The sequence below is a fragment of the Papio anubis genome, chromosome 7 (genome assembly GCF_008728515.1).
Source record: "Papio anubis isolate 15944 chromosome 7, Panubis1.0, whole genome shotgun sequence".
Taxonomy (NCBI): Eukaryota; Metazoa; Chordata; class Mammalia; order Primates; family Cercopithecidae; genus Papio; species Papio anubis.
The window spans coordinates 145,332,540-145,347,870 of NC_044982.1; the positions used below are offsets into that span (position 1 = coordinate 145,332,540).

Below are 15,331 nucleotides of genomic sequence, written 5' to 3' on the forward strand. Positions count from 1 at the left end.
ATCAAGACTTCAAAAGGTTTACTACTGTTTCCTATCATGACTAGAGATAAAAATAGAAATTCACTTCCTCACACTAAAGCACTAATATCAGGGAAGGTGAGGAACAACAACAAAAAATCTCTCCTCTGATGAGAAGTTTATTTTTAAAAGACAGATAAAATTTACAGTGATTGTTTTCAAAAGCTGCCTCAAGCTTTTACCTATGAAGTTCATTGGTTTTTTAAAACTAACACACTTAAGCAATACCTATCAGAGATTGACAAAACAAAACTAAACAGACTCAGAAGTGACAAATAAGGTAAAATATTAAAGCTTAAAGAACTGGCAAAAAAAAAAACCTTTACAATGATGTATAATTCAAACAATGCAAACTCCTGGCTTGTATTTATTAACTCATAAACTTCAAAGTTTTGTTATAAATCACCAACTATTTTTGTGAGTCAAGTATGCAAAACATCCTTTGTGTGCATGTGCTCCATGTGAGCACAACATCCTTAGGTGTATTTAACATGACTAAGGCAGCAAAGAAGTATATGAAAAAAAATTTTGTTATCCCAAACCTATAAATTACATGAAAAGGTGCCAAATTCTTAAACATTACCTTTCTTTTTTGTGGTTGTTTTTTTTTTGGTTTTTGTTTTTTGTTTTTTTGAGACGAAGTCTCACTCTGTTACCCAGGCTGGAGTGCAGTGGTACGATCTCGGCTCACTGCAAGCTCCACCTTCTGTCTCATACACCCATTCTCCTGCTCAGCTCGAGAAGCAATTGCGGCGCTCAGCCACCAATTTTCCAGCTACACATTTTGTATTTTTAGTAGAGATGGGGAAATTTTTGATTTTCTAGATCACACTGCAAAATCAAGACAGAGAAGTTTTTAACCACCTCTTTAAAATTACTATCTTTTATTTATTTATTTATTTGAGTTTATTTTTAGACGGAGTCTGCTTCTGTCGCTTAGGGCTGGTATTTATCTCAGCTCATCAGGCTCTGCCTCCCAGAGCCATTAGCTGTCTCGAGTAGATACAGGCCACCACCCCACCAGCCAGTTTGTACTTTTAGTAGAGACGGGTTTCACCGGTAGTTAGCCAGGATGGTCTCGATCTCCCGGACACATCATGATCCGCTTCATTTAGGGGTTTCAGTGTTAGATTACAGGCTTGAGCCACCGCGCCCAGCCAAAAATTACTGTCTTCTAAAGATTAATCTATTAAATGTCAAAGATGCAACTGACAAAAACCCAGTTTAGTGAATATTAGACTGCACTTGAAGTAAATTTTACACTAACTTTATATACACACATTTTGAGTTTTTCTTTCTGCCTAAACAAAAAATTAGTGCAGAGAAGTCACATTAACCTATTTCAACTTTGTGCACGGGCATCTAATAAAAAAATGTAAAAATGGGCCGGGTGCAGTGGCTCAAGCCTGTAATCCCAGCACTTTGGGAGGCCGAGACGGGCGGATCATGAGGTCAGGAGATCGAGACCATCCTGGCTAACACGGTGAAACCCCGTCTCTACTACAAAATACAAAAAAACTAGCCAGGTGAGGTGGCGGGCGCCTGTAATCCCAGCTACTCGGGAGGCTGAGGCAGGAGAATGGCGTGAACCCGGGAGGCGGAGCTTGCAGTGAGCTGAGATCCAGCCACTGCACTCCAGTCTGGGCGACAGAGCGAGACTCCATCTCAAAAAAAAAAAAAAAAAAAAAAAAAAAAAGCAAAACTGTGCCTGAAGACAAGAAAACAAACTTTCTGACTTATGATTTGTATAAGACTGGTTTTTAACTCCACTAATCAAATTAATCCATTAGTTGATGAAAATGCATTGAATTAAAGACTTAATTTACAACTAAAACCATCTCTATCTTGAGCCATAACAGCTCCTGGTTTAAGAACATGGAATGAAATTCTTATTCTACATCAAATCTAAGCACAGATTCCACTTCACTATAAGCATATGCCTAGGTTTCGAGCTACCATATGAATTTTCTTTTCTTTTCTAAGATAAATATTGCAAAACATTTTAATTTTCTAATCAAAAGGCAGTCAATTAAGGATATTCAGCTGTTTCAGATACCCAGACCACTCGAAAGTCTAAGACAATCTTAAGCCAACTGCAAAACTTAAATGTACTTTAGAAAAGGGTAGGCTAGGCCGGGCGCAGTGGCTCACGCTTGTAATCCCAGCACTTTGAGGGGCTGAGGCCGGTGGATCACTTGATGTCAGGAGTTCAAGACCAGCTTGGCCAACATGACAAAACGCTCTCTCTACAAAAAATACAAAACTTAGCCAGGCGTCATGTTGTGCACCTGTAGTCCCAGCTACTTTGGAGGATGAGGCACAAAAATCACTTGAACCCGGGAGGCAGATGTTGCAATGAGCCGAGATAGCACCACTGCACGCTAGCCTTCGAGATAGAGACTCGGTCTTAAAATAATAATAATAATAAAGAAAAGAAAGGGGTAGACTACTCATGAAGAAATAAATCTTCTAGCAACATCCTAAAAATACTCTTGTAAACTAAAAGCTTTAATGAAAACCACAATTTTGGTACATATATATACACCTTAACATTCAAAAACGTTCAATTCGGCTTTTCAACATCAAATTTTTTTTATCTAGATAAAACAGCTATAATAAAAAGCTAACAAAATACGTTGTAGAGGGGAAAATTCACACCAGAAGATATATACACACACAAAACCTATCATAGAAAACATTTTTTAGCTAAGTAATCTGACAAGTTCCATAAATTGTTACAATTTCAGACTCCCTATTTTAATGTCTTTTCACCAGTGACCTCTTTGGGAAATGTTTATCTACTAAAGCAGTGACCCTCATACAACTCACAAAATACACTAGTTTTACTAGTTTCCTAATTCAATGATTTATGTACTGTGCTCAACCCCAAAAATTAGTTACACAAAATCAAAATTCCAAGTCAATACCATGATTTAAAAACACAAATATTCAAATTCTCAACGTTTTCCAAATTGCTACAAACATCTACAACCCTTTCATACAATAAATACAGTAGTATGGCAGGCACCAAGATGTTAGTATATTCCTTAACATAATCCTTCACCACAAGAATATGATTAAGTTAAATTATATTTGTGAAACTCAAATTTCAAGAGAACAGGTTCACTCAGATTTCATTTACTAATAAACACTGGGTAAAGAAATTTTAAGTTTTTTAAAAACAGAATGCGGATATAAATATAAGAAAATGACAGCAAATGGTGGCAAAGACAGTAAAATAGCCAACTATTAATAGTTTCTTAATCGCTGTTAACCATAATTTGCTTATTTTTTACTAATTTAATAAATGACACTTGCTATTTATTAAGAACTACTCACTTCGGAACAGACAATATCCTGAGCATTTTATCATCACAACCTTATAGGGCAAATGTCAAAATATTATCTGAAACGCTTTTAGGTTTTAAGGCACAGAATTGCACCTGCCTAAGACAGTACTGCCCCCTTCTCTTCCCAGATACCATCTGTTACTGCTGGCCCCAGGAGTATTTTCTATTGCTAAGAATGGACCCTTAACTACAACTCAGGGCCAACGAGCTGACAGGTCCCTAGCAGTTGGATAAGCAGAATTTGAAGAACTTTTAAGGCAGAAACGGGCTGTAGTCAAACTTGAAGTATGCCAAGGTACCCAGGGCACTGAATTTCCTCAAGTCCTTAGCCTGTGTTTCTGTTAAGTGGACCCAAGCCACTTAACCCATACAAACGCTAGAAACAACCGTAGGCGGCAAGAAACACTAGCGCTGTTCCGATACGCAAGAAAGTAAAAGGCTCTCACTGCCTTCCCCAAGAGCAGCAGACGCCGTCGACTATTAATGACCCACAAACCGCCGCTTTTCAACTGCAAAGGACAGCTGGCCAAGAACCACGTGAAAAAATGCCGCAAGGAAAGCTCTTCCGGGGAAGAAGAGTCCCGACAGATCACGTGCCGCCGTCCGGAACCCGAGGATCTCTATGCGGGACCCAGCCGCATTTTGTTACCTTGGAGACTACAGAACCAGCCACCAGACCCTCCGCGGCCAACCCCCTTCCCAGCAGCCGTCACGCCGCCCCCAGGCACTTTCCCTGCAGCCTAGCCGCGGCATCGTGCCCAAAAAGAACGAACAGAGCAAGCAGTTAACCAGGGACTCAGCCGCATAAGCCTGGCAAGCTCTACAACAACACGCGCGCGGGTGGGCTCGAGACTTCTCATGATCCACGTGTTTGCTCCGGCGAGGCGAACCTTGGGAAAGTTATCTTTCCTCTAAAAGAGTGCACTTTGGTTTCTCATGTTGGTCTGCCATCAGTAACCCCTCCTTTCAGACCTCATTTACCGGGTCCTGCTTCCACCCCGGCCAGAGGAAGAAGGCATTCCCAGGGTTCCAAAGGCAAAGCAAAAATCTACACAGCAAGACGCTACCACTTTGCACTCTCGACCCAGTCTGAAACGATACCTAGTTTCTCCATATTCTTCTGACACACAGATTCCTCAACTTTGGCTACTGGACCTTTGGGGGGGGGGGGCGGGAGGGTGCTGTTAATATCCCAGATATCCCAGATACCTTGCACTGAGGGCAGAGACCTACTTGACCATTTAACAGAAACAGGAAACCCCATCAACAGAACTAGGTAAAGGCTGCCCCACAGAGGAAAAAAGAAAATAACACCTGGTCTTCCCACCTGTTTTCCCCTCCCTCATTTCTGCACTCACACACCACCGGTCCTTTGTTTACCAAGTCCCCACTCCTACAGCTCACTTCCTCGCCCTTCTTTATTAAACTTGCCGTCCTGCCTCAAACAATTTGGCCGGAAATTACTTGTTAGAAAAGACGTTTGCACAGGTGTCAAAACGCTGCGCCCAGTTCCTCAGAAAAGCGACGCCAACACCGTTTCCCTTGGAGTTCTAGAACCACGAGACCTGGAAGCTAAACTGCAAAGCGCGTAAGCATGGCTCTCGACCTAGAGCCCAGCGCCAGGCTGTAAGTCGTCACGCGGACCGTACCACGCGGAGCGGCACCCCACGCACGCGAGGGCAGGGCCGAGCCATGGGCGCTTCTCACCCCTCCCGCCTCGTGGCCGCTCTCTCTGGCGTCGATGCTCCCAGTTAGGTAGCTGAGCGACGCGGAAGTGAGGCCGGGGACGCGCGCGAGGTGACATGCGCAGCCTCGCTCAGAGACCACAGGCGCGCGCCAAAGGCGGCCCCGCGCAAGGCCCGGCCTGGCGAGGGCGTGCGAAGCTCTCTCAGCAGAACGTTTCTCACGCCGTTCAAATACACAAGAGCTTCAAACTCTCGAAAAACTCCAATCGGGCCAGTACTAAGCGATGCCCTCCACCCAGGCCCGTGAGTTACCGTGCGGGGCGTGGCCGGCCTCACCCGGAGTCCTTCATATCCCGCTGGGGGCGGGTTATTCTGTTCGGTTCGCACACCGTGTGTCCGCTCCAGCTGAAGAGCCTGCGCGCGCGCACCGGACGTCCACGTCACCGCGCACGCGCTCCTACCCGCTCGGAGCCCGCCGCGCAGGCGCAAAAGGAAACGCTAGCAGCACCTCCCTGGCCCCTCCCCCAACACCAGGAGTCCAAACGGCCCCAGAGCAGCAGCAAGACCCTTGGGACCCGCCCCCAGAGTGGAAGCCGCTGCTTTTCCGGGTCCCAGCAACCCAGAAAAGCCTACTGAAGCTTCTAGAATCAAGAAAGGCGAGGCAGGAGGGAGGCACCTAGATTCCTCAGGCTTGCACACGAAGCCTTCGTGGAAACTGGGAAACCAATGCCCGGCGGGCCTTTCTCAACTGTGCCTTTCACCCTTTCCCTAGGGCTCCTAGCCGGCCCCGCCCCGGCCGCGCCCAGCCCCACCCACACGGGGCTCCACAGACCCCCAGCCTCCACAAGCCCGTCAAATGAATCCGAGGTCTTCCTCCCCGGAGTACCGGGGCTTGGACAGCGCCAAAGCATTGGGAAACCTTGAAGCAAAGACCTTGAGAGACGGATGGTCGAATTTACAACATCCACAACCGAAGACGACTAGGAAAATGGGGAGGAGACCGAAAGATTCAGTGAGCAGTTGGAAAGCGAAGAGTTGCCACTAAATTGCCTGATACAAAGATGAAAGATATCTTGATAAAACAGGGAAACGAGAAACTTGCAGGAGTGTGTTATTTGAGCTTTAGTGCCTTGATCCTGTGCATTCAATTTTTGTTTCTTCAAGACATTTAAGCTACGAGGTGCAAAGAAAGTATTACTGAATATCTATTATGTGTCAGGCAGTTGCTGAAGTAAATCAATGGACAGTATTTCTCCCAATCTTCAAAAATTAGTTATCTTTCTCCTTCTGTGCTCCTTACCAGCTGTTCTTTCTTCTGTGCTCCTGACACACCAGTAAAAAGGAAGCATAGTTTCTTAAGAGGCAAAAAAGAAGTAGGGAGTAGGAGAGCAGATTTTGTGGTCAATGATCCAAAACTGCTTTCTTTCATAAGAATTAGCAAGCACTGAGAACCCACTACGTGACATGCTAGGTGACTTAATACAAAACACTATGAAGGAGAATGAGGAGACTATGAGGAAGGAGTCAACAGGAGGAGGCTTATCCAACACTACTGATCTGACCTACTTTTTACTTAGGAAGGATCCTATTTCTCTACACTTTGCTCTTCCTGAGGAGATATACAACAACATGGACAGAAACTGCTGGAATAGTCTGAACTAGAAAACGTGTAGACTACTTTAGAGACTTCTGAAGGCATTCTGAAACCCTAATTCAGGCACCGTCAGCAGGAGCATTCAAGATTCTAGGCAAAATGGGAAAGTAACGGTTTAACACCTTCCTCCTCTTCCCTGACCCCAAGAACCTCTTTCCTACAAGCTGCCCTGTCAGAATCTCCCACCTTACCAAGAATGTCTTCCTCTCAAGGATCTGAAATTTCCTCAAAAAAATTTCCATTTTCTGGGGAAGAAGTAAATTTATGTTGATTTAGCATTAAAACATATGATCCTAAGGTGTGAATGACTGGTTAACAACCATGCATCCCCAAAGAGACAGGTTAAACCAAATGATCTATCTAACTAGGGGATCTGTGAGGACAACTCGGGAAGAAGGGGAATGGAGACTCTCTTTTGGTACTCTTTCCCTACACCAGGCAAACATACTACTAAATACTAGATACTTAAAACAAAAAACAACAAAAAAATTTAAAACCCTGAATTTTGAAGATTCAGTACTAAATATCTCGGTGGGAGAGGAAAACTATCCATAGTTTTCCAAAGTGGAGTCTGCCTAACCTAGAAAGGTCAGGAGATGTCAAGAATCTGAGGGTCCTATGAGAACTTTTAAGTGTTGTTTTTATATGATATTCTAAAAATCATCATACCACCACATGCATTTCAGAGATCCAGTTTGGATTTACCATCATGCAGGTACCAAGTAACCACCTGTTTTTCTTTTTTATTTTTTGTTTGCTTCAAGTAACCATTTAAATGGTTACATTCAACTTTTAATGCAGTATTCTCATACTGAAATTCTTGGTTGTATACTTTGGATAATGTAAGAAATTTCCTCCTTTAAAAGGCATCCATATATAACCCAAGGTTTAAGAATGCCAAGCTAACTGCTAAAGTGATGCTCCTAAGTTCCACCTTTTTCAGTTATCGTCGCTCAACTTACTGGTCCAACCTAACACAAAAGTCTTTGCCTTGATTTTCCTAGGCTGCACGTTCAAGGAGATTTTTCTGAATATTAAGGGGAAGCAAACGAAAAACTAAAGAGAATGCATGTAATTAAACAATCTGGCCTAGAATGTACACAGTTTTAATCCTAGATTGTTCTATAAACCGATAGGAACTATCCCATTTACATGCACACTTTTCCTATTCAGCAAATATCTGAGTGCCTACTATAGGCTAAGGATAGGGGAAAGGCTGGCACCTCATGCACTTTTCAGATGTCTACAGTGGAACGTCAAAGATTGGCACAACTTAAGTAACAGAATCCACCAAGACAAACTTCCTAATCCAATCTATTCAGATCCAGTCCTTTCAGTTCTGATTTCTAAAACATCCTCTCTCAACTGACAAAAAGACCTCACTCTTCAGATGAAACCACTACCATGAACAAACTCCTGGACTATGGCCTTGTTTAAATATCAATATAATAAAGAACATTCATAAAATAAGGGCTACATACAGAACGAGTTGCAAAAGATGCTTGTTTTGTTTTTACAAAAAGTCCTTCGGCCAGGTGCGGTGGCTCACGCCTGTAATCCCAGCACTTTGGGAGGCCAAGGCAGGCAGATTGCCTAAGGTCAGGAGTTGGAGACCAGTCTGGTCAACATGGTGAAACTCTGTCTCTACTAAAAATACAAAAAAATTAGCCAGGCATGGTGGCATGCGCCCATAATCCCAGCCACACAGGAGGCTAAGGCAGGGGAATTGCTTGAACCAGGGAGGTGGAGGTTGCAGTGAGCCGAGATCGCGCCAGTGCACTCCAGCCTGAACAACAGAGCAAGACTCCATCTCCAAAAAAAAAAAAAAAAAAAAAGCCCTTCACTAGCCAACCTGAAAACTTAGGTCTTAGGCAGAGGGTAAAAAGAGAATCATAGACAACTCCATCCTTGCCCACCATTTAGTACTACAACTGAAATCAAATCATGCTGAGGGGCAAAGTATGATTGCCTCCAATATCTGTAATGAAGGAATTAAGGAATTAAAAATTAAGGATTTAAGGAATTAAAAATGGCAAGATTTCTGCCTTTAAGGAGCTAATAATCTACCCAAAGAAGAACTTTTAAGACTTTCTGGGCTGGGCGCAGTGGCTCATGCCTGTAATCCCAGCACTTTGGGAAGCAGAGGCAGGTGGATCACATGAACCCAGGAGTTCAAAACCAGCCTGGACAACATAGTGAGAACCCATCTCTGCAAAATATTAAAAAATTAGCCAAGTTTGGTGGTGCCTGCAGTCCCAGCTACTCAGGAGGCTGAAGTGAGAGAACTGCTTGACCCCAGGAGGTCGAGGCTACAGTGAGCTGTGATTGTGCCACTGCACTCCAGTCTGGGCAACGAAGTGAGACCTACCCCCCAACCCCATCTCTTAAAGAGTTTCTTAATCAGCATAGTAATATGATTAAAACCATGTTTTAGAAAATGCTAAGAGAAGGGAGGATGAAAAGAAGGACAGAAATGTTGTAGAATACAATCAACATTCATTAAGAAACACCCAGTGGCTCATGCCTATAATCCCAGAACTTTGGGAGGCTGAGGCAGGATGGACTGTTTGAGCTCAGGAGTTCGAGAGCAGCCTGGGCAACATGGCAAGTCCCTGTCTCTACCAAAAATACAAAAAAAAAAATTAAAAATTTTAAAAAATAGCTGTGCCTGGTGGTGTACACCTATGGTCCCAGCTACTCAGGAGGGTGAGGTGGGAGGACTGCTTAAACCCAGGGGGTAGAAGTTGCGATGAGTCAAGATTTACGCCACTGTACTCCAGCCTGGGTGACAGAGTGACAGAGAGAAAGAGTGACAGAGTGAGAGAGAGGAAAGAGGGGAGAGGGAGAAAAACACCATTCCTTCTTGCTGCCCCACATCTCAAGCCCACATAACCACGTTCCTTACCCTTGCCTAAGAAGACAGCCCCAGATAACGCTATTCACCCTTCATACTTAAGTTTAAATGTATTTTCTTCAAGACACTTGCCCTAACTCCCATGATCAGGTAAGGTCTCCCAGTTACATGCTCTCATAGTACCCTGTTATTTCTTTATAGCATTTACCACAACTGTGTTATTTTTAAAACCATGTATTAATGTGTCTTCCCCATTAGACCATTAGCTCCACTCTATTCTAGTGCTTATCACAATGCCTGGAATAGGGTGGACACATATTTGTTGAATAAATAAATAGAAAACCATAGATCCTCATTTTTTAGGCAAGTCTAAATATCAAATATTCAGTGTCCAACAATATGGGGTGTCCAACAATATGGGGCTTGGAAAACAGGGTCATAATACATACTGAAGTTATATTAAGCAGTTACATCCCTGGCTTTGGCCAACATTTCCCAAAGGGGTAGAGTTGTGATTTTAAAAAACTAGCACCCAGTGACTGTAAACTAGTTCAACCATTGTGGAAGACAGTGTGGCGATTCCTCAAGGATCTAGAACTAGAAATACCATTTGATCCAGCAATCCCATTACTGGGTATATACCCAAAGGATTATAAATCATGCTGCTATAAAGACGCATGCACATGTATGTTTATTGCAGCACTATTCACAATAGCAAAGACTTGGAACCAACCTAAATGCCCATCAATGATAGACTGGATTAAGAAAATGTGGCACATATACACAATGGAATACTGTGCAGCCATAAAAAAGGATGAGTTCACATCCTTTGTAGGGACATAGATGAAACCGGAAATCATCATTCTCAGCAAATTATCACAAGGACAGAAACAAAACACCCCATGTTCTCACTCACAGGTGGGAATTGAACAATGAGAATGCTTGGACACAGGGTGGGGAACATCACACACTGGGGCCTGTTGTGGGGTGGCAGGCGGAGAGGGATAGCATTAGGAGATACGCCTAATGTAAATGACCAGTTAATGGGTGCAGCACACCAACATGGCACATGTATACATATGTAACAAACCTGCACGTTGTGCACATGTACCCTAGAACTAAAGTATTAAAAAAAAAAAAAAAAAAAAAACTAGCACCCAGTGACTCTTATCCCAAATTATTTCTCTTTAGGGGAATGGATAAATGTTGACAGGGCAGATACTTGAGGAGATACAAATATTTTTCTAGGAAAGTCTTATTGACTGCCCATTGACTGGATACAGTCTGCCCTCTATCTGTGGGTCCCAAATCCACAGATTAAACCAATCGTGGATCAAAAATATGTGGAAAAAATTTAAAAAATGACAATAAAATAATAAAAATAAAATAGTATAACTATTTACAAAGCATTTAAATTATACTAGGTATTATAAGTAATCTAAAGATTATTTAAAGTATACGGGAGAGGCCAGACACGGTGGCTCACACCTGTAATCCCAACTCTTCCAGAGGCCGAGGTGGGCAGATCACTTAAGGTCAGGAGTTCGAGATCAGCCTTGCCAACATAGCAAGTTTCCACTAAAAATACAAAAATTAGCCAGGCATGTAATCCCAGCTACTCGGGAGGCTGAGGCACAAGAATTGCTTGAACTCAGGAGGCGGAGGTTGCAGTGAGCTGACATCCTGCCACTGCACTCCAGCCTGGGTGAAAGAGCAAGACTCTGTCTCAAAAAAAAAAAAAGTAAATTAAAAAAAATAAAGTATATGGGAGGACATACATGGGTTACATGCAAATACTATGCCATTTTATAGAAAAGACTTGAGCATCTGAGGATTTGGGTATCCTGCGGGGGCGGGGATCTTGGAACCAATCCCCCACAGATACTGAGGGACAACTGTGTTACCTAGAAAATCAACAAAAACAAAGAGATCCTTAGAATAAAATGGAAAAAATGTTATGATACCATCTGGTAATAGAAGCAACAAGCTGTAATAGAGACCACCATCTGTTATATATTCATCTATAAGAAAAAATAGCAAATATATTAAAGAAAGGACACTTTAGTAACAGTGAATTTGTTTTACTAAATTCTAAAGGGAAAATGTCAGTCAGGCACAGTGGCTCACGCCTGTAATCCCAGTATTTTGGGAGGAGGAGGTGGAAGGATCGCTTGAGTCCAAGAGTTTGAGACCAGCCTAGATAACACAATGGCACTCCATCTTTATTTAAAAGATGGCACAGTGGCTCATGCCTGTAATCTCATCACTTTGGAATTAGGCAAAAATCAAGAAGAAGCCTATGAGAGAAGAATATACTGGAAAATTGTTTGCAAATGCATACGAAAGAAGCCATCCTTACTTTACATGAAAGGCAATACTGCCTCAGGGAAAACAGCTATGGTGGTCAACACAGGAATTCCCCAGCTATTAGACATCAGAGACCAGAAAGATATCCCAAAAAAGTATTTAGAGGACCATCATAAGGTGAACAAAATTTATCTTACCAAACATCCATCCTCTGTTATTGCTATGATTTATATTAAAAAAAAAAAAAAAAAAAAAGATTTTTTTTTTTTTTTTTTTTGAGATGGAGTCTAGCTCTGTCGCCCAGGCTAGAGTGCAGTGGTGCGATCTTGGCTCACTGCAAGCTCTGCCTCCCAGGTTCACGCCATTCTCCTGCCTCAGCCTCCTGAGTAGCTGGGACTACAGGTGCCCGCCACCACACCCAGCTAATTTTTTGTATTTTTAATAGAGACGGGGTTTCACCGTGTTTGCCAGGATGGTCTCGATCTCCTGACCTTGTGATCCACCCGCCTCGGCCTCCCAAAGTGCTGGGATTACAGGCGTGAGCCACCGCGCCCGGCCAAAAAAAGATCATTTTAAGATTAAAAACCACTGGAAAGAACATCTCATTATAATAGTCTTATTTTTAATACACTTAGATAGATGAAAAATTCACTACATTGTCCTTATTCTGTGATATACCACTGAAAACTTATTTGCAGACAGGTATTTAGAAATGCCTGATCAGCCATACATCAGCCTCCCTAGACAGCTAAGATTTGATATTCATAGAAGAAAATATATACAACAGGACTGTGATGGGGTATAAGTCACTTTGCCAAGAAGTCAAGAGTCAGCTTCTCCTCATCAGTAACAATACCGAAGAAGATATTAGCCAAGAGACATCTCAGTCGAGACCAAAGGACAGCCACAAGATTAAGAAGCTACTTTGGGAATCAGGGTGGGAGAGACACTGAAAACAGGAAAGCCTTTATGGTGGGGCAAGATCCTGGAACTTTGGTAATGGTACAGAACAGTGTAGTGAAACCAAGGTCAAATAGACCCACCCAATCACCACATAACTAGGAAAAACTGTGGAACACATGGTGGCAAAGGAAGAGGCAGGTTAAGTTACACTTAGTTTAAACCTAGGCTCCAGGCATATCACATATATGAGGAAAAAAGGTGGGGGAAACTTGTTTTATTTGAAAAGTAAACCAAATGGGATTTTTTTTTTTTTTTAAGGGACGGGGGTCTCACTCTATCTCTCAGGCTGGATGGAGTGCAGTGGTATGATCACGGCTCACTGAAGCTTCAATCTCGTGGGCTCAAGTGATGCTCCTTCCTCAGCCTCCTGAGTAGCTGGGATTACAGGCCATGCCACCACAACTGGCTAATTTTCTTTTTTTTTTTTTTAATGTAGAGATAGGGTCTTGCTAGGTCGAATTTTAAATATTACTTCAAAATAAATAAATATTCAAAATGTTTTATAATCTTGACCTTTACTAAAATTGTTAGCTGTGATCTAAACACTGGAGGGCAGGGGAACACCTGTTTTTTGTGTGTGTGTTTTTTTTTTTTTTTGAGATGGAATCTCGCTCTGTCACCCAGGCTGGAGTGCAATGGCATGATCTCTGCTCACTGCAACCTCCGCCTCCCGGGTTCAAGCAATTCTCCTGCCTCAGGGAGTAGCTGGGATTACAGGCGCCCGCCACCTCACCCTGCTAATTTTTTTATATATTTAGTAGGGACAGGGTTTCACCATCTTGGCCAGGCTGGTCTGGAACTCCTGACCTCAGGTGATCCACCTGCCTCGGCCTCTCAAAGTGCTGGGATTATAGGCGTGAGCCACCGCACCCAGCTACGCCTGTTTTAAAAAGAGGAAAAAAGCTGTATGAAAATAGAGAACATAAAGATTATTCAAATAACTTGAATGCAGTGCAAATTGTATGTATATAGATTATAAATTGTAGCGATTATATACAGGCACTATTTTTCATCTCATGATTAGTTCAACTTTACATTCTTGGAGTTATCTATCCTTATTAGCGTAAGTAAATAAGGCTACAATGAGTTAAACGAATATTTATTATGCATCAACTATGTGCTAAGCCCTAAAACTGGGGAAAATGAATAAACAAAAACAAGTCCCCTCAAAAAGCTCAAGCTCTGATTGAAAAGACAGAATAATCATATTGAAAAACTGTAGTTGGTAGTGTGGAAAAACCTCTGAGAACACTATAGAAACATAAAAAATCTACAAAGGGTATAAAGTCTCAGCACTTGGGGAGGCCAACACAGGAGAATCACTTGAGGCCAGAAGCTAGAGACCAGCCTGGCAACACAGTAAGACCCTGTCTCTCAAAAAAAAAACACAACATTTAATTAGCTGAGTGTGGTGGTGCATGCCTGTAGTCCTAGCTACTCAGAGACTGAGGTGGGAGAATCATTTGAGCCCAGGAGTTTGAGGCTTCAGTGAACTATGACTGCACCACTAAACTCTAGCCTAGGCATCAGAGCGAAAGGAGAGGAGAGGGGAGAAGGGAGACGGAAGAGGGGAGAAGGGAGAGGAGAAAGAGGAGAGGGAAGCGGAGGGCAGAGGGGAGGGGAGAAAGAGGAGAGGAGAGGAAAGAAGAGGGGAAAGAGGGAGCTGTGTGCAGCCTAGGGATTTGGTGCCCTTCATCCCAGCCACTCTGGTTGTGGCTGAAAGGGGCCAACGTAGAGCTTGGGCCGTGGCTTCAGAGGGTGGAAGCTCCAAGCCTTGGCAGCTTCCATGTGGTGTTGAGCCTGTGGGTGCACAAAAGTCAAGAATTGAAGTTTGGGACCCTCCGCCTGGATTTCAGATTTATGGAAACGCCTGGAAGCCCAGGCAGAAGTTTGCTGCAGGGACGGGACTCTCATGGTGAGCCTCTGCTAGGGCAGTGCAGAAGGGAAATGTGGAGTCGGAGCCCCCACACAGAGTTCCTACTGGGGCACTGCCTAGTGGAGCTGTGAGAAGAGGGCCACCATCCTCCAGACCTCAGAATGGTAGATCCACTGACAGCTCACACAATGTGCCTGGAAAAGGCATAGACACTGAACACCAGCCGGTGAAAGCAGCCAGGAAGGAGGCTGTACCCTGTAAAGCCACAGGGGCAGAGCTGCCCGGCCATGGGAACCCACCTCTGCATCAGCATGACCTGGATGTAGAACTTGGAGTCAAAAGAGATCATCATTTTGGAGTTTTAAGATTTGACTGCCCTGCTGGATTTCTGACTCCATGGGTCCTTCTGTAACGCCTTTTGCTTTTGACCAATTTCTTCCCATTTGGAATGACTGTATTTTCCCAATAACCTGTACCCCATTGTATCTAGGGAAGTAACTAGCTTGCTTTTGATTTTACAGGCTCATAGGCAGAAGGGGACTTGGCCTTGTCTCAGATGAAACTTTGGACTGTGGACTTTCAAGCTAATGCTGAAATGAGTTAAGACTTTGGGGGACTGTTAAA

General features: G+C 43.3%; 1 protein-coding gene across 17 annotated transcripts in view; it reads right to left on the bottom strand.

Moving 5' to 3' along the window:
- The window catches only part of MGA (MAX dimerization protein MGA), a 168,032-nt gene that overhangs the window by 100,941 nt on the left and 51,760 nt on the right, over positions 1 to 15,331 (bottom strand). For 11 of the 17 annotated variants that reach the window (XM_021940454.2, XM_031668808.1, XM_021940449.2 and 8 more), the window contains exon 1: positions 5,366 to 5,497. The exons of 4 other annotated variants lie outside the window; for them this stretch is intronic. The gene's annotated coding sequence lies outside the window, so the exon portion shown is untranslated. Of the gene's footprint in view, positions 1 to 4,832; positions 4,995 to 5,017; positions 5,042 to 5,365; positions 5,498 to 15,331 lie in introns of those variants that run through there. 2 more of the 17 variants (XM_031668805.1, XM_031668804.1) reach the window with 2 other exon arrangements.